General features: G+C 42.6%; 1 pseudogene across 1 annotated transcript; it reads left to right on the top strand.

The window, feature by feature from the left end:
• Positions 1-17,692: 17,692 nt before the first annotated feature.
• Positions 17,693-18,688, top strand: LOC309606285 (deleted in azoospermia-like pseudogene; annotated as a pseudogene). Its single transcript has 2 exons — positions 17,693-17,767; positions 18,145-18,688. The product of its transcript is annotated as a deleted in azoospermia-like pseudogene (transcript).
• Positions 18,689-20,450: the final 1,762 nt, after the last annotated feature.

Genomic DNA, 20,450 nt, shown 5'->3' with positions numbered 1-20,450 from the left:
GCTTCAAGACATTAATTCTTTATATTGTTATTTTGGAAACATGACTTTTGGAAAAATGGATAATCCAGAACAAAGTGGGAAAAAAGAATGAAAACTGACCTTGAGATTTAAGAATGAAATATTGTAACAGTTGTAATGTTAAAAGAGGCCAGATTTAAAAATTGCATGTATAAATTACAAAATCATTATGTAAAAACAGAGCACATCTAGGAAAAAATGACTGGAAAGAAATACAGGTTGGGACTTCCCTGGTGGTCCAGCAGTTAAGACTCCACCCTCTCAATGCAGGGGGCCTGGGTTCAATCCCTGGTCAGGGAACTAGATCCCACATGCCACAACTAGGGATCCTGCGTGCTGCAACTAAAGAGCTCGTGTGCCAAAACTAAAGATCCTCCACACTGCAACGAAGATCCTGTGTGCCGCAGCTAAGACCTGGCACAGCCAAATAAATAAAGATAAAATAAATAAATATTAAAAAAAAAGAAATACGGGTTAATGTTTACCAAAATTATCACTGGGGGATGTGAAAATGGATTACTCCCCCTTCTTCCCAATCTCGTATATTCCCTAAATATTCTATGATCTATGATAAGGTTACTTTTTTTTTTTTTTGGCAACTACTAATCTGTTCTTTGTACCTACAAGTCGTTGTTTTATTTTGTTTTAGATTCCATATATAAGGGGGATCATACAGTATTTGTCTTTCTCTGTCTGACTTATTTCACTTAGCATAATGCCCTCAGTGTCCATCCATGTTGTCAAAAATGACAGGATTTCCTTCTTTTTTATGGCTGAATAATATTCCATTATGTATATATGTGTATATGTATATAATTTTTTAATATAATTTTTAAATTTTTTATTTATCTGTTTTTGGCTGTGTTGGGTCTTCGTTGCGGTGTGCAGGCTTCTCATTGCAGTGGCTTGTCTTGTTGTGGAGCACAGGCTCTAGGCATGCAGGCTTCAGTAGTTGTGGCATGTGGGCTCAGTAGTTGTGGCTCATGGGCTCTAGAGCGCAGGCTCAGTAGTTGTGGCGCACGGGCTTAGTTGCTCTGTGGCATGTGAGATCTTCCCGGACCAGGTCTCGAACCCGTCTCCCTGCATTGGCAGGCGGATTCTTAACCACTGCGCCACCAGGGAAGTCCCATGTATATAATTTTTATAACAATGAAACATGTTATGGCTCCTTTTCTGGAACGCCACTTTGGTTTATTTCGATTTTATTTAACAAATACTCGTTGAGCACCTGCCCTGTTCTCTACTCTCCCCGGCCCTGGGGATGCCTTTCTCACAGAGCTCAAATCCAGCAGCCAAAGTAGGTGTCTATAACGTGGTTATAGTAGTTTTTTATCAGTACATAGAAGGTGCAATAATGAAGCGTATTCATAGGCGACACAGCACGAAGAGGGAGGACTCATTCCATCCGGTGGAGCGAGGCCAGGTCACTGGGCAGGCGACTGGGGGCCTGGGTTTTAAAAGATCTTCCACGCCAGACAAAAAATGGGTATAAAATGACAGCGTTCTTACTAAGAAGTAGCACGTGCATGCCACACAATGATTCATAAAATCCTTCCCTGTCCAGTGGTAGTGACAAGGCTGGCTGAGGTGGGGACGCTTAGCTGCTGTTCTTTGCCCCCGTAACCTCCAGCAGACCCTCCCAGGCCTTCCCAAATAAAGAGACAATCTGAGTTGAAAATGCTGTTCAAATACTTTAATTTGCTCCTCACCACAACCCTTCAAAGGATATTGTTATCATCCTTGTTTTACAGACAGGAAACTAACGCTTACAAATACGAAAGGCCCAGCCCCAGGGCACACAGCTTGGAGAATGCCCAGCCGGGGATGAAGCTGAGGACTTTGAGGCCACGCTCTTTCCACCCACCGTCCGGCCTCTCCTGTTGACCCTCCCCGCGCCCAGCCTGACGAGGTGGAGCTCCCTCCGCAGAGCGGCCTGGAGCGTCACTAAGCCAGGCCCACGCAGCTTCGCCAGACACACCCACCATAGGAGAAGGTGCCAGAAAGGCCCAGGCCCTCAGGACCCCTGATTACTCTCTGCCCCTGTTGGGCCCAGAGGGTTGCAGGGTGAGGCCCTGTCCACACCTCCTCCCCCTCCTCCTTTGCTATGAGGTGGCCTAGTGTCCACCTGCCCCCCTTGCCCTCAGGATCCACCTTGTGCCGCTGTGGGACAGAGTCGCATTTGGCTGGTGAGCAGGGCCCATTCTGCCAGCTGTAGACAGCAGAGATTCACCGCTTATTCAACCTCTAAAGGCTCAGTCCCTTACTTTAAAATAGGGACTGTAGTCCCTGCCTCATAAAGTGGTCTCCAGGATTCAACGAGGTCGTCTCCCTAAAGCACCCGTCACGGTGCCTCGTGTTTTCTAGTGCTTGGGACTGCACTTGCTCCCCTCTGCTGTCAGACAAAAGCCGGGAGTCAGGAGAGGCTGAGCTCCTGAACCAGACCGCACTGGAACACAACCCTGCGGACGGGGGTCTGATAAAGTGTCCTGCGTGCTGAGACAGGCCGGGTTTGGAGACTGTAAGTGGCCTTATGTGTGGGTTTTAAACTCTTGTTGAAAAAAAGATACATCGTTTTTGAATACAATGACGTTAAAGACAATTCTGAAAATGAAATACTACGCTAGTACAACTTATTTTGGAATGCTTTCTTGTTACTGCATTTTGTATTCTGTTATTGTCATTTGTTGTTAGGTCACAGACATATTGACCTCTCTCTCCCTCCCCTTCTCCCCAGTCCAGTCCATGGCCAAGTCCGGAATGACCTGGACGGCACATCTGCCCGCTCCTCCTCACCCCCATGGCCACTGCCTAGTCAGGCCTCCACCCTTCCGACAGGCTGCCCTCAGCACTTTAGTCTTCGAAGGCCTCTCAGCTTCGTCTCTGAAGCCCCAACCCTGCTGTTCATCCTCTACACAGCAGGTAGAATTATCCTTAAAATGTTTTTCTTTTATTGTGGTAAAATATACATAACATACAATTTACTATTTTAAGTATTTTTAAGTGTACACTTCACTGGCATTAATTACATGCACATTGTTGTGCAACTGTCACCACGGTCCGCCTCCAGAACTTTTTCATCTTCCCAAACTGAAACTCTGAACGGTAATTCCCCATCCCCCCTGCTTCCAGCCCCTGGCAACCACCATCCTACTTTCTGTCTTTATTAACTTGATGACTCTAGGTACCTCGTGTAAATGGAATCACACAGTAGTGGTCCTTTTGTGACTGGCTTATTTCACTTAGCATAATATCCTCAAGGTTGTAGCATGTGTCAGAATGTCTACCTTTTTTAAGGCTGAATAATATCCCATTGTATGTGTATACCACACTTTGTTTATCCATGAGAATTATCTTTTAAAATGCAAATCAGATCATGTCCCTTTTTTGCTTAAGACTCCTCAGTGGTTTCCCATGGCTCTCAGTCAGAGCCTTCCCACGGCTGGGATGCCCTCCTCCAGCTCCCGCCCCTCGGCCTCTGCGCTCTGGCCACGCGGGCCGCTTCCTAATCCCGGAACATGCCAAGCCCTTGCCCAGCCCCACACTCACGTTGCCCTCTGCCTGGAATCATCTTCCCTGCTCCCTTGGCGCTGGTTCATTCTCACTCCAGATGTTGCCTCCTTGGTGAGGCCTCCCCAGTCACTCTCTCTTTCATCACCCTGTTTACTTCCTTCACATTATCTGGCTTCTTTGGTGGCTTGTTTATTGTCTGTCTCCTCTCCTTGGAATGGGAGCTTCACAAGATGTAGGCCTGGCCGTCTGCGTCACTGCCGTGGGCTCAGTAAAGATGCTCTGATGAGCGCCTGGCTGAATGGGTGCTGTCGGGCTGTCTGCAGGGGGCGTGACCTGCCGTGATTTAGTGTCACTTGCTCACTTGTCCTAAATGCGCTTTTATAAAAGTACTGATATTAGAAGGTGGTTGTGACCTTGCAAGGGGATGCACTTGACTGTTAGGAACCCAGGTTTTCTCCCTCTCTTCCTTGTACCCACAGCCTCCTGATCATGTAGCTGGACTGAAGGTCTCAGTTTCTCCTTCTGTCAAATCAAGGTGGGGCATGCTGACAGCGTGTGTCTCCTCCTGACTTCCTAGCACTTTGTGACGATGTAGGGAGGGAGAGAAGCTGAGAATATCGGGTAAAGAGCTTTAAAAAGAAATATATCAAATCTTTTAACTAGAGGAAGAAAGAAACCAAGAACAACATAAATAAATTATTTGAAAAATTTCCCCAGAGAAAGAGCAGAATTTCCACTCATCTGCATTTAAAAGTTTGTAATGAGGGAAAATCTGTTCAATAAACACAAAAAATAATTTATTTTCAAATTACACATATCTATAGAAACACATAAAAATGCATAGTTAGAGAAGGATGAAGAGATCTTAAAAGGAAAAGCCCTTAATTTAACATGCTGGCAGAGTTAAGTGATATATGTACCGGCATATTTTTTTCTGTGTTGCAAATATCTCCTCCTACTCTCAGCTTGCCTTTTCATTAATGGGGTCTTAAAATAAATATACATACATTATTCATACATCATTGAATATAACATACATACAAACAGAACAGTGAATACATCATACAGTACAATGTGAATTTTTTACAAATGAACTGTGTGACCAGCATCCAGATTGAGAATCAATATCACCAGCATCCCCAAAGCCCCTTTATGCCGCCTCTGGTCACCACCCCTCCAAGGTAACCACTATCCTGACTTACGTACATGGGAGATGAGGAAAGTTCTCTTTGGTGTGTGCTTGTGTGTGGGATTCAGTGCATTGATTTGGGCAGTTGTTATGAACTCATGTTTGTTGCATTATGGCAGTCTATTACATGACAGTTTATCCATTCTATGATTGATGGACATTTGGATAGTTTCCAGTTTGGAGGCATTACAAATAGTGCTGCTGTGAACATTCTCGTACGTGCTTTTGTTGAGCACCAGGATACGTTTCTGTTGGGTATACACCTATGCTGGTCACAGGATGTGTATATCTTCCTCTTTAGGAGACACTGGGAGAAATACCAACACTTGGTACTTTTTGTCTTTTTCATTACAGTGAGAGGATGCTGGTATTGTATTGTGGTTTAACTTGTATTTCCCTGATGATGAATTGAGCATCTTTTCATATGTTTATTGGCCATTTGGATAGCCTCTTCTGTGACACACCTGTTCTGGTTTTTTGCCCATTTTTCTGTTGGATTGTCTGTTCTTGTCTTATTGTCCTTTCCTTACTGACTTTTGGGAAGTCTTTCTATATCCTGAATACAAGTCCTTTGTCAAATATATGACTTGTGAATATCTTCCCCCACTCTCTGGCTTGATTTTTCACTCAGTGGTGGCTTTTGAGGAATGGAAATCTTAAATTTAATATAGTCTAACTTATCAATTTTTTTCCTTTGTGGTTAACTCTTTTCTGTTTCTGTTTAATTAAAATATCTTTGATAAGTAAACATCTCCAATTTTAATATAGTCAAATTGAACCATCTTTTCTTTTATGATAGTTCTTTTAGTGTCTTATGTGTCTTAGGAATCTTGCCCTACCCTACGTTCATTGAGATATAAACCCTATGTTCTCTCCTAAAAATTTTTTAGTTGTGCCTCGCACATTTAGGTCCATAATCCACCAAGAATTGATCTGAGGGTTTGATAGGGAGAGGGATGGACTGGGAGTGTGGGGTTAGCAGATGTAAACTATTACATATAGAATGGATAAACAAGGTCCTACTGTATAGCACAGGGAACTATGTTCAATATCCTGAGATAAACCATAATGGAAAAGAATATAAAAAAAGAATGTATGTATATGTATAACTGAATCACTTTGCTGTACAGCAGAAATTAACACAACATTGTAAATCAACTATACTTCAATTAAAAAAAAGAATTGAGGGACTTTGCTGGTGGTGCAGCGGTTAAGAATCCGCCTGCCATTGCAGGGGACACGGGTTCAATCCCCGGTCCGGGAAGATCCCACATGCCGCGGAGCAACTAAGCCCGTGCGCCACAACGACTGAGCCTGCACTCTAGAGCCTGGGAGCCACAACTACTGAGCCCACGTACCACAACTACTGAAGCCTGTGCGCCTAGAGCCCATGCTCTGCAACAAGAGAAGCCACCACAATGAGAAGCACACGCACCACAACAAAGAGTAGCCCTCGCTCACCTCAACGAGAGAAAGCCCATGTGCAGCAATGAAGACCCAACACAGCCAAAAATAAAATTAATTAATTAATTAATTAAAAATTTAAAAAAAGAATTGATTTGTGTGTATGATGTGAGATAAGGATACGAATTTACTTTTTTCCATATGGATACTTCAATGATATGGCACTATTTGTTGAAAAGAACATTCTTTCTTTATTACAATGCTGTTGTACATTCGTGATAAATCAAGTGTTCATACATTCATGGGTCTGTTTCTGACTCTCTCTTTTGTTCTATTGCTGTACCGTCTATCCCTACCAACACCATGCTGTCTTAATTCTGTGAAAGAATTTACTTTTTAATGTTTTATTTTAGAACAAAAATGTTTTTAATTTGTATGGAAACACAAATGACCCTGAATAGTGAAAGCAATCCCGAGAAAGAAGAATGGAGTTGGAGGAATCAGGCTCCCTGACCTCAGACCACAGCACAAACCTACAGTAATAAAAACAGCATGCTACTGGCACAGAACAGACAGGTACATCAATGGAACAAGATAGAAAGCCCAGAAACAAACCACACACCCATGGTCAATCAATCTATGACAAAGGAGGCAAGAATACACAATGGAGAAAAGACAGTATCCTCAACAAGCAGTGCAGGGAAAACTGGACAACTAAGCGCAAAAGAATGAAACCAGAACATTCCCGAACACCATAAATAAAAATAAACTACAAATGGACCAAGGACCCAAATGTAAGATTGGACACCACAAAACTCCCTGAGGAAAACATAGGCAGAACACTCCCTGACATAAATCATAGCAAAATCTCCTTCAATCCGTCTCTTGTGACGTGTGATGAAGAGGGGGGCTTCGACTTTACTGTTTGTTTGTTTTTTGGCTGCACATGGTCTTAGTTGCGACATACGGACTCTCTAGTTGTGGCATGCGGGATCTTTAGTTGTGGCATGTAGGATCTAGTTTCCTGACCAGGGATCGGACCCAGACCCCCTGCATTGGGAGCGTGGAATCTTAGCCACTGAACCACGAGGAAAGTCCCTCAGCTGTACTGTTTAAAGTTTTTAAAAATCACAACACAAATATCAGCGAGTTTCCTGGACATTCCTTAGTAGATTTGTCCTTTCGCCACCTTTCCACATCTGGTATGCCTGCAGTGCTTAACCCTATGCAAACGCCACCATCTTAGGTCTTAGATGAGCTCTAGGGGATCCATGAAAAACTTTAAAGACAAGTTGCCCCTCCAGATATAAGTGAGGATATTACCTCTTGATATTTTCTGCAACTGATGTCTAAAATTATCCTTTTTCAACATAAGAGAGTCCAGAAGAAATAAAACACTAAATATGAAAAATAACTAAAATTATAAGGAAGGACAACTTAAACAATCCTGAGGTGCTATTATAGTGATAGCTACTCAAGAAATCTACTTTGAAAATCCCCTGCACTCTTGAGAATTCTGGGAAACAGATACACTCATTTCATTGCCGGAGACTTAGAAAATGTGAGCATTCCTTTGGAGGGCAAGTGGGCAAACAGAGCATCAAAAATGCCAGTACCACCTATAAATGTACACCTGCCTCCTGTCAGTAAAAAGAAGAAAAGTGCTGCATGCATAGAGATGTTTATAATAGCAGTGCTTCCAACAGCGAAAACTGGAAACAAACTATGGTGTCCCCATGTGACGATAACATGGAGCAATCAAAATGATGAGTACAGTAACTACATAAAACAGGGAAGAGTATGAAATTCTATTAAATTAAAAACAAAATCCATCTCAAAGAGCTATCTGCACCTCCATGTCCACAATAGCCAAGGGAACAACCCAAATGTCCATCAATAGATGAATGGACAAAGCAAATGTGGTCTAGACAACAAAATATTATTCAGTCTTAAAAATGATGGAGAGAGGGTGGGAGGGAGATGCAAGAGGGAGGAGATATGGGGATATATGTATAGGTATAGCTGATTCACTTTGTTATAAAGCAGAAACTAACACACCATTGTAAAGCAATTATACTCCAATAAAGGTGTTAAAAAAATAAATTAAACAAACAAACAAACACAAAAACAAAATCCATCAAACTTGGGTATAGATTATCTACTAAAATTTGGGGTATATATGGATCCAAATTGTAAGGGAATAAACGGAGGAATGAAAATTGTAGGATTATAGGTACAATTAATTTTATCCCCCCACCCCATTTTCAAGTTTCAAAATGATCATCAAAAATCTGGCTGTTTGAGGACTTCCCTGGTGGCGCAGTGGTTAAGAATCCGCCTGCCAATGCAGGGGACATGGGTTCAAGCCCTGGTCCAGGAAGATCCCACATGCCACGGAGCAACGAAGCCCGTGTGCCACAACTACTGAGCGTGTGCTCTAGAGTCCGTGAGCCACAACTATTGAGCCCACGTGCCTAGAGCCCATGCTCCGCAATGAGAAGCCACCGCAATGAGAAGCACGTGCCCTGCAAGGAAGAGTAGCCCCCGCTCGCCGCAACTAGAGAAAGCCCGCGTGCAGCAATAAGACCCAACACAGCCAAAAATAAATTTTTAAAAAAAACCTTAAAAAAAAATCTGGCTGTTTGGGTGTTTTCAGCTTAAAAGTAAGAGTGGGGAGCAGTGAGTCACCAGCCTGGAGCAGGTAGCCTCTCTTTCCACTGCCCTGCCTGGCTAAAGCCTACTCATTCTCCATGTACCGTATAAAATGTCAGCTCCTCACAGAGACCTGACTCCCTGTCTCCCTAAATTAGACCCCAGATACGCACTTTCATTTTCTCTCCAAGTGTTCTATACTTCACCTTCTCAGCTCTTCCCCCTTCCCTCTAGAACCAGATGGCTTGAGTTTACTTCTCAGCCCCAAGTTACTAACAAGTTGCTCACCACTCTGTGCCGCGGGTTCCTCATCTGTGAAGTGGGGGTAATGACAGCACCTTCCTGAGAGGGTCGTGGTGAAGAACTGCCGAACTGGTACTTGTAAAATGCACTGTGTTCTGGGATCGCGGTAAGAACAGCTGTGGACTGAACTGTGTCCCCCCAAAATTCATATGTGCAAGCCTTAACCCTCAGTGTGATGGTATTAGGAGTTGGGGGTATTAGGACTTGGGGGGTTTGTTTTTTTTAAAACAGCCTTATTGAGATATCACTGACATAGAAAAATTGTATATATTTAAGGGATACAACTTGATGTTTTGATGTACTTATATATTGTGAAATGATCACCACAATCCAGCTAATTAACATATCTATCACGTCTATGTACTTACCATTTGTATGTGTGTGTGTGGAGAAGATTTAAGCTACATCCTCTTAGCAGATATCAGTTATACAATACAGTATTATTAGCTATAGTCACCATGCAGTACATTAGGTCTCCAGAACCTATTAATCTTGCATAACTGAAACGCTGTACTTTTTACCAACATCACCCCACTTCCCCCTCCCCCCATCCCGGCAACCACCATCCTTCTCTCTGCTTCTACAAGTTTGACTGTTTTAGATTCCACATAAAGTGAGATCATGTGGTATTTCTCTTTCTGTGTCTTGCTTATTTTGCTTAGCATAATGTCCTTCAGCTCCATCCCACTTATTCAAATGGCAGGATTTTCTTTTTTGTGGCTGAAAAATATTCCAATGTGTCACCCAATTCTTACCAACAACAATCCCCAACCCTTGAACAGCTCTTGACAACTTTTGTCTGCAAGACCGTTTTACGAACGCTCTTTCAATCGAATGCTTGGAAGGAAATTTCTTTGTGTGGGTTAATGAATATAGCTTATGCAGCCAAGAAGCACTTCCTTCTGAATGTTTTTCAAAATTGTAAGGTCAGCAAAGCCAGTCTGTAAACTCTCAGAAGGTCTATTCTGACATCCCAAGGGAGGATGGGACTCTTCCCCAGCAGCACCCCCCTGGCGTAAGGTGTGGTGGACGGAACCGCAGGTGCTGGCTTTACTTCATTTTCTCATCCTCCAGTCTTCATGAAGTAGGTTATTCTTTCCCCCATTTTGTGGTGGATCAAACCGAGTTATCAAGAGTGCTTAAATAACTTGCCCAAGCTCCTAAGCAGGCAGGTTATCGTCAGAATTTATCTGTTTTAACTACAGAGATTGTGCATTAAAAACAAAGCAAAGCAAAACAAAAATCTCATTTTTCTGATTACTAAAAAAAAGCCTTCAGAAATTCTGGAAAATACAGAAGAAATATAAAGATGATACTAAAAATCACCCAGATTTCTTCAGCTCAGTAGTAATCATTGTTAACACATTGGTAAATTTCCTTTTTTTTTTCTTCTGTGTGTGTTGACTGAAATCATACATTTTATTTTTTTCATATTCTTTTCCATTACGGTTTATTACAGGATATTGAATATAGTTCCCTGTGCTATACAGTAGGGTCTTATTGTTTATCCATTCTATAAATAATAGTTTGCATCTGCTAGTCCCAAACTCCTAACCCAACCCTCTCCTGTACCCCCTTCCCCTTGGCAACCACAAGTCTGTTCTCTATGTCCATGAGTCAGTTTCTGTTTCTGTTTCGTAGATAAGTTCATTTGTGTTATCTTTCAGATTCTACATACAAGTGATATCATATGGTATTTGTCTTTCTCTGTCTGACTTACTTCACTTAGTATGATAATGGCATTATTTCATTCTTTTTTTATGGCTGAGTTATATTCCATTGTATGTATGTACCACATCTCCTTTATCCATTCATCTGTTGTTGGACATTTAGGTTGTTTCCACCTCTTGGCTATTGTAAATAGTGCTACTATCAACATCAGGGCACATGCATCTTTTCAAATTATAGTTTTGTCTGGATATATGCCCAGAAGGGGGATTGCTGGCTCATATGATAACTCTATTTTTAGTTTTTTAAGGACCCTCCATACTGTTTTCTATAGTGGCTCCACCAATTTACATTCCCATCAACAGTGTAGGAGGGTTCCCTTTTCTCCACACCCTTTCCAGCATGAAATCATACATTTTAATGATGATACATATCCCTTTTTAACTGACATTATTGCATAGTGTGGGCTTTCTTTACGCCATTTAAAATTCTTCTGAACATGGTTTTTAATGACTATTTAACAATCTATTTTGTGTATTTATCTTTCTTCTGTTGGGCATTTTCATTTTCTTAATGTTTTTGGTAATTGTATGAAATGCTGTAGAAAATCTTTGTGTTTCAACTGTTGTCTAAATCTCAAATTATCTCTGTGGGACAGATTCATTTAAAAGGAGACTTACTGGGGCAAGTTTATGAATATCTTTAAGGCCCTTGATACATATGACCAAATTACTGCTGAAAAGGTGGCACCTGTAAATGCACCTGGCACCTTCTCACTGCTCTCTGCAACATTGACTATTAACTTCTCAAAAGAAGTCTTTACTAATTTGGTGCCTGAATAATGCTACCTTCCTGTTTTTTGGGTTTGTTTTTGTTTACCGAAGTTAGTTGATTTACAATGTTGTGTTAGTTTCAGGTATACAGCAAAGTGATTCAGATATATACTCTTTTTCAGATTCTTTTCCATTATAGTTTATGACAAGATATTGAATATAGTTCCCTGTGCTATTCAGTAGGTCCTTGTTGTTTATCTATTTTGTATATAGTAGTTTGTATCTGCTAATTACAAACTCCTAATTTATCCCCCCACCTTTCCCCTTTGGTAGCCATAAGTTTATTTTCTATGTCTGTGAGTCTGTTTCTGTTTTGTAAATAAGTTCATTTGTATCATTTGTATCATTTTTTAGATTCCACATGTAAGTGATATCATATGCTACTTGTCTTTCTCTGACTTCCTTCACTTAGTAAGATAAGCTCTAGATCTTTCCATGTTGCTGCAAATGGCATTATTTCATTCTTTTTTTATGGCTGAGTAATATTCCATTGTGCATATATATACACAATGGAATATTATATATACATATACACTGTGTATATATATATATATATATACCACATCTTCTTTATCCATTCATCTGTTGATGGACATTTAGGTTGCTTCCATGTCTTGGCTATTGTGAATAGTGCTACTGTGAATATTGGGGTGCATGTATCTTTTCGAATTATAGTTTTCTCTGGATATATACCCAGGAGTGGGATTTCAGGACCATACGGTAGCTCTATTTTTGTTTTTGAGGAACCTCTATACTGTTTTCTACAGTGGCTGCACCAATTTACATTCCACCAACAGTGCTACCTTCCTGTTGATTAAGCCTGTCCTCTTTCGACTGCTCCATGCTCCATGGATGGGATCTTGGCTGAAGGTAATGGGGCCACTGCCTCTTGGATCCCTTCTTTTATTTTTTTTAAAAAGCCCTTCCATAGTGCTTTCCATGTCCTGGGAACTGTTTCAGTGCTTAACAAATACTAATTCAAATAACCCTACAATGAAGGCTCTATTGTCATCCTCCTTATTCAGTAGATGTGGAAACTAAGGCACAGAGAGCAGCTCAAGGCCACCTGACTTGTGACAAGGTAGAGCTGGGCTCGGTCTGGGAGCAGGCGCTGGGGCCACTCAGAAGCAGGGAAGGGTTCCTGCTGCGCGAAGAGGATTTGGGTCTGATTTGGGTCTCAGCCACGCATTCCCTGACTCATCACCCTTCTTTCTTTTAGGCCCTGTCGTATTTCTTCAGGTGCCTTGAGCACAGTTCATGGACACTGTTGCCAAGCCTGGTCACATTAACGGGCCTACAGGCAGCCTGGCCAGTATCCTTGGCGTGTCAAGAATGACACTTGCTTTGTAGTCAAGGCTGTGGCACAGACAGGTCATAAGGAATCACAGCCGTGAGTCACTGTGCCAGGGCCTTTTCCAACCCCAAAGCTCAGTGGATGGCAGGGCTACCTCTGCCAGTCAGCATGGAAGTGTCCCAAACCCCAGAGGAAGGGAAATCGGACATCGACTGCTCACTGGGAAGCTGGGGAGAATCCACATTAGCCTCACCTCAGCCCAGCCACACTTATCACCCCGTGCAGCTGTCTGTTTACTAAGGGTGGACTTCCTACTGCTGGGACCCTGTCTTTGTCTCCCCAGCCCTGAGGTGTCTGGTGATTGATAGGTGCTCAGTGAATGTTGATTGAATGAATGAACTGCGGATGGGATGAGCTGGCTGGCAAGAAGCGGCCCACCTACTGAGATTAAGAGATTGTTTACCCATGAGATTAAGGTGCTGTGGGCACAGCCTACCCTGGTCAGGGGGCCTGCGTTCAAATCCCAGTGGTGTCCCTGACATTCAGCCTCATGGCCTTGGGTGATATTAGTTTGTGTGTTTTGGCCTCAGTTTTCCTTCTCAAAGGCCCCCATTGTTGTGAGGGTAGAAATGGAATGTATGTGATGGCAGGAGCCCCAGGTAGATGTAAACGATGGGCGCTGAGCCTTTGGACCGGGATCTTGGAGCCACAGGGTCTGCTCTCAGTCTCGTTCCTTCGGAGCAAAGGCGGCACCATTAGGGGTTCCAGGGTTGATTTTCCTGCGCTCCTCATAAATGCTTTTCCTGAAGGGGGCTCTGCCCTCTTGACAGGGCTTCAGCCTCTGGGAGGCAGGAAGCTGATATGCCAAGACCTCTGGGGTCTGGCTGGACACGTTTCACATCGGCTGAGGCTGGACTCCAGAAAGTTCTAAACTTCCCTCCCACTGTTCACAAATTAAGAAGCGGCCACGGGGGCTTCCCTGGTGGCGCAGTGGTTGAGAGTCTGCCTGCCAATGCAGGGGACACGGGTTCGAGCCCTGGTCTGGGAAGATCCCACATGCCGTGGAGCAACTAGGCCCGTGAGCCACAATTACTGAGCCTGCGCGTCTGGAGCCTGTGCTCCGCAACAAGAGAGGCCGCGACAGTGAGAGGCCCACGCACCGCGATGAAGAGTGGCCCCCGCTTGCCGCAACTAGAGAAAGCCCTCGCACAGAAACGAAGACCCAACACAGCCATAAATAAATAAATAAAATTAAAAAAAAAAGAAGCAGCCACGGTGATGTGATGAAGGCAGAGGAAGGAATAGGGGACCACAGAAGCAAGGGCCCATCTCTGCTGCATCCTTTGTGAAACTCCTCCCTCCACCCTTCCCCTGTTTCTCTTTCCTGGCATTCTCCTACGTAGGCCCAAAGGGGTGGCAGGGGCTCAGCCTCCCTCAGCCTCCCTCCTCTGGCCTCCCTCAGAGGGAGATGGTTTCTCATTCCGGGACAAGGCAAACAAGTCCTCAGGACTGAGAGACCCGCCTTAGGGCTTTGGCCTCAGGGTCCTGTCCCCAGACCGCCTGGCAGAGGTCATCCCACCCACTCCAGCTGGAGCCTTCCTTCTTGCAAGGACTCTGAAGGCTTTGAAAAAAAAAAGTATTATTCTGTTTATAGATACCCAGTAACAGGCCATGTTAAGATATGGCAATAGCAACATCTTCCTCTGAGAGGCTGCCCGCTGTAAGTGGTCGCGAGCAGGTTAAGGGGCAAGGGCTGCGCTGTGCTCTTTTGCAAACAGCATGTCAGTTTCAGCCCCGAGTCTCATTCGCAATCTCACTGCCTCTTCAGGCTTCTGTGGGGCACACCGGTTGCTTTCCTTCTGCAGGATTTCGGGCAAAGTGTTGGGCTCCTACATCCCACTCCTTCAGTTTGTCCACCTCAGAGGCTTCTCCAGGCTCTGGGGAAAGTTGGGGAGGGGAACCCTTTTCTTAGAGAAATCTTCCTCAGGAAAGAGTCAAGGGGCTGCACAGTTCTGTGGTTAGTGCCCCTGGGGGAGCCTAGAAGCTGCCCTTGGACAAGGGACTTGGGTGATGTCCAGGGATGTCTCTTTTGCTCACAGAGCCCTGGTCAGCCTCCCACTGAAGATGAGGCTGAAATGCATGCATCCTCGTACACGAAGCACGCTGACCTAAATTCACAATGAGGAGACATGGCCTCAGGTCTTTGCCAAAGAACAAATTCTGATAGTGAAGACCCACGGCTCTACTTTCTCCAAAGTAATAGGTGATTCCTTAGGTTGGTCCCCTTTGAAGGACTGACTCTAGAGCAAACAAATATTATTTAGGAACATAAAATGCTCAAAAATTATAATTAGTATTCTCAGAATGATTTTTAATTGAATATATAGTTGATTTCCAATATTGTGGTAGTTTCAGGTGTACAGCAAAGTGATTCAGTTATACATATATATATATTTTTCCAGTTCTTTTCCGTTATAGGTGATTACAAGGTATTGAATAGAGTTCCCTGTGCTATACAGTAGGTCCTTGTTGTTTATCTATTTTGTATATACTGGTGCGTATCTGTTAATCCCATCCTCCTAATTTATCCCTCCCCCAGTCCTTAGGTTGCTTTTCGTTTTGTTTATGATTTCCTTTACTGTTCTAAAATAACATTTTTAGAGAATTTCCTGAAGGTCCAGTGGTTAGGACTCTGTGCTTTCACTGCTGAGGGCGCCGGTTCAGTCCCTGGTCAGGGAACTAAAATCCTGCAAGCCATGCGGTATAACTAGAAAATAAATAAATAAAATAAAATAAAATATTTATTTAAAATAAGAAACAGCAACAGAAAGCCTAGGCTACTAAAGTCATGAATATTTCAGAATGTGAAGCCACGGGCACTGACAATAAATATAAGTAAACAAACAAATAAATGAATGAAATGAAATGAGAAATGTAGAGGTTCAACCAGGTCTGGATATAGAGAACAAAGACCACAGAGTGGGGATGGACAGGGTTGGAGGATGAAATTTTATTAAAAGAAAAAAGAAGAGGAAGAGATTTCCTAAAGTTAACTTCAGATGAGAAGGGCTCACAGATCTTGGAGTAAAGAAGGCATTCCTTTTTTTTTTCTTAATTGAAGTATAGTTGATTTAAAGTGTTGTGTTAGTTTCAGGTGTACAGCAAAGTGATTCAGTTATACATATACATATATATATATATATTCTTTTAATTAATTAATTAATTAATTAATTTGTTTATTTATTTATTTATGGCTGTATTGGGTCTCCGTTTCTGTGCGTGGGCTTTCTCTAGTTGCGGCAAGTGGGGGCCACCCTTCATCGCGGTGCGCGGGCCTCTCACTATCGCGGCCTCTCTTGTTGTGGAGCACAGGCTCCAGATGCGCAGGCTCAGTAATTGTGGCTCACGGGCCTAGTTGCTCCGCGGCATGTGGGATCCTCCCAGACCAGGGCTCGAACCCACGTCCCCTGCATTGGCAGGCAGACTCTCAACCACTGTGCCACCAGGGAAGCCCCCATATATATATTCTTTTCATATTCTTTTCTATTACAGTTTATCACAGGATATTGAATATAGTTCCCTGTGCTATACAGTAGGACCTTGTTGTTTATCCATTCTATATATAATATTTTGCATCTGCTAATCTTAAACTCCCAGTCTGACCCTCTCCCACACCCCCTCACCCTTGGCAACCACAAGTCTGTTCTCTATGTCTGTGAGTCTGTTTCTGTTTCATAGATAAGTTCATTTGTGTCATATTTTAGATTCCACACATAAGTGATATCATATGGTATTTGTCCTTCTCTTTCTGACTTACTTTGCTTAGAATGAGTGGCCCAGGGTTTATTTTGGACCCATAGCTTTTTTTTTTTTGGCTCTACAATAAAGAATATTTACATAATAATGGTAACATAAATGTCACTTACTTGTTTTCAGCAAAGGACTAAACAGAATGTTAAGGTTACTAATCTTGCCATTGCAAATGCCAAGGTGTAGCTAGTACAGAGTTGGGAGACCAGGGTGGGTGAGGAGGTGCAAGACATGGTCGCTTCATAGTCTAGTTTTATGTGATGCAAAAGTAAGACACTGTCTGCAGCTCAGGGAGCAAGAAATAGAGGTTTTCGTATATTGTTTAAATTTGCAAAAGTGATGAAAATAACTAAAATTACCAATGCATTTATTAAAAATTTGAGAGGAGGATGGAATGCAGAATGAGGGGGGAAAAGAGCTAAATGCTTGTTTTTCATAGCAGGGAGTCAACAGATACCTCTAAGGTAAGAAATCAACCGTACTGTTTATGGTTTGGGAGGTAAACCGTCAGAAGTGATGTTTGAAGAGTGGGGAAGGATGGAGTGGAAGACTATTACTTTTCATTATAAATCTTTCTTTGCTATTTGATTTAGTACCATAGATATGTCTTTGAATACACACACACACACACACACACACACACACACACACACGGCTCTTCAGAAAACTCATCAGCTCCCACCAGGAAACTCTCAGAGCTCCAAGAGCAAGCAGCAGGCCAAATGCTCAAAGGACAGCTTAGAGCTGCATTGCAGAGGAAGCAAAAAGTGTTTCCAGGAGGTGTCGGGGCTGCTTGGTGGCTGGAGTGTCACATTCCCTAATGAACATGCAGGAAGCGGGTAAAACACGCCAGTGGCTTCTCACCAGAGTGGATGGCAAAAGCTCGTTTCCTTTCCATGACAGTTGCAGTGCTGAGCTATTAACAAAATGCTGAAGTATCTGGGAAAAGGATCTGGCTCAGCAGGACAGAGCTAATCCTAGGGATTCCCAAATGACTCCACACTCGTTGTTATGTATTTTGTTTACTCAGGCCACCTTTCCAATTACCCGTCAGAATGTGCAAATGCTTCCTCCCTGCTTTATCAGGTATGAGAGGTAGAGAATCAGGTAGAGAATAGGATAATGATATCAGTACCATAATAATGATTATGATAGCAAATATCAATTAATGATGTCAAATATCAATACCACCGCCCTCCATTAACACTCTCCCCTGGACTGGTTAGAACTCTGGCTCCACTAGGATGAACTTAGTACTGACAGCCTAGAAAATATGATCTGATCCAGGCCTTAAAGAATTTTCCATCTAGAACAGGTGATCCTAAGGAAAAGGCCAAGGGAGTCCGCCTGTGCCCCTTGGCCTCGCCACCCGTCTCTGACTGTCCTCGCTCGTCCGCCTCTGCCCAGTCAAGCCAGGCGGCGGGCCCGAGCAGGCCTAACAGCAGCCCCTGCCCCTCCTCAAGCCCCTCTGCCGGAACCCTGGCTGCCGCCATCCTGAGGCTGCAAATCCTGAGACTCCAAACTCAACCACCTCCAGAGAGGCCAGCACCCAGCCTTCATCAACTACGACCAGCCAAGGCTATGTTTTACCAGAAGGCAAAATCATGCCAAATACCTTTTTTTTTTTGGTGGTGGAATTGATGTTAGGATGGATGAAACCGAAATTACAAGTTTCTTTGCTAGATATGGTTCAGTAAGAGAAGTGAAGATAATCACGGACTGAACTGGTGTGTCCAAAGGCTATGGATTTGTTTCATTTTATAATGACATGGATGTGCAGAAGATAGTAGAATCACAGATAAACTTCCACGGTAAAAAGCTGAAACTGGGCCCCGCAATCAGCAGACAAACTTTAAGTGCTTATCACGTACAGCCACGTCCTTTGGTTTTTAATCCTCCTCCTCCACCACAGTTTCAGTGTAATCCAAACACTGGAATAATCCCAACACTGAAACTTACATGCAGTCTCCAACCACAATGAATCAGTGTGTTCAGGCTTATCCTCCTTATCCAAATTCACCAGTTCAAAACGTATGGACACCAAGGGGGGAAAACCGCGGTGGGGTGGGGATGGTGGTGTGCTGAATTGGGCGATTGGGATTGACATGTATACAATGATGTCTATAAAATTGATGACTGATTAAAAAAAAAAAAAAGAAAACAAACAAACAAACAAAAAAACCAAATTCACCAGTTCAGGTTATGACCAGATATCAGCTGTGGGTTTATAATTATCAGATGCCACCTCAGTGGCCTACTGGGGAACAAAGGAGTTAACGTTATTCCTGTGGATTATACAGCTGTTAACTACCACTGTGATGAAGTTGATCCAGGAGCTGAAGTTTTGCCAAGTGAATGCTCAATTCATGAAGTTACTCCATCCTCTGGAAATGGCCCACAAAAGAAATCTGTGGGCTGAAGCATACAGACGGTGGAATCGTGTCTATTTAATCCAGAGAACAGACTGAGAAACTCCCTTGTTACTCAAGATGACTACTTGAGTAGGATAAGAGTTCATCACTTTATTTTTATTTATTTATTATTTTTTTAAATTTTATTTATTTATTTATTTATTTATGGCTGTGTTGGGTCTTCGTTTCTGTGCGAGGGCTTTCTCTAGTTGCGGCAAGCGGGGGGCCACTCTTCATCGCGGTGCGCGGGCCTCTCACTATAGCGGCCTCTCTTGTTGCGGAGCACAGGCTCCAGACGCGCAGGCTCAGTAGTTGTGGCTCACGGGCCTAGTTGCTCCGCGGCATGTGGGATCTTCCCAGACCAGGGCTCGAACCCGTGTCCCCTGCATTGGCAGGCAGATTCTCAACCACTGCGCCACCAGGGAAGTCCTAGAGTTCATCACTTTAGAAGTGAAGAGTTCTTCATCACTTTAGAAGAAGTTGGGCAGTGCTTAAGTCTGTTTGATCTTCTCTGCTGACTTTCTAGTCTCACAGGAAGTTGCAGATTTTGAATAGTAAGAAGAGACTGAAAGTTTTTCAACTATTATAGAAATTTAATTCTGAATTTTGATAAATCACACTCAGACTTTTCTATACAAGTTATATTAGATTGCCTAGTATTATTTTACATTGAAACTTTTTCATTAGACATTTACTTAGAAACTGATTCTGTGTTCAATATATAGTTAAAAGTAAAAAAATAATTGAGACTGAAAGGAATAACTTTAAGATTTATCTGTAAGGATTTTTTTAAATTGACATTTTAAGAGTTTAAAAGCAAATGCTGATTTTCAAAAAAAATTGTTTTAGAAAACCTATTTTGAAAGGTCAGAATTTTGATAGTTTAAATACAAGCACTTCACTTCTCCAACAAGTACCTGTGAACAGTACAATATCTATGATGTTGTGCTTTTATGATTTGTCCAGAAATTTACCACAAAAGCAGAGTTTTTAAAACTGCATTTTTAATCAGTGGAACTCAGTATATAGTTAGCTTTATTGAAGTTTTCCTTATCTAAACCCAGTAAAACAGATTCCAAACAAACAGTCCAATCAATGGGTTTACATGTATTAGTTCAAAATATTTTATCTTATCTAGAATCCACACATAGAGATATCTGATTGGGATGGTAATTAGGATAATTAAATTCTGGGCCTAATTTTTTTTAAAGACTCCAAAACAAACTAAACTTTATTAAGTACATAAGCTTCCTGATAAGTTACTATTCTCCTTTTTTCCTTTTACTTTTTTTTCCTTTGGAATGCTAAACTCAATGGCTGTATCTTAAGTTGTGCAAAATATTGGTATTAAAGAAGGC

This window comes from Balaenoptera borealis (genome assembly GCF_965194805.1).
Source record: "Balaenoptera borealis genome assembly, chromosome: 1".
NCBI lineage: Eukaryota > Metazoa > Chordata > Mammalia > Artiodactyla > Balaenopteridae > Balaenoptera > Balaenoptera borealis.
The sequence above is the reverse complement of the archived record's forward strand: the minus strand, read 5'-3'. Positions and strand labels throughout refer to the sequence as shown.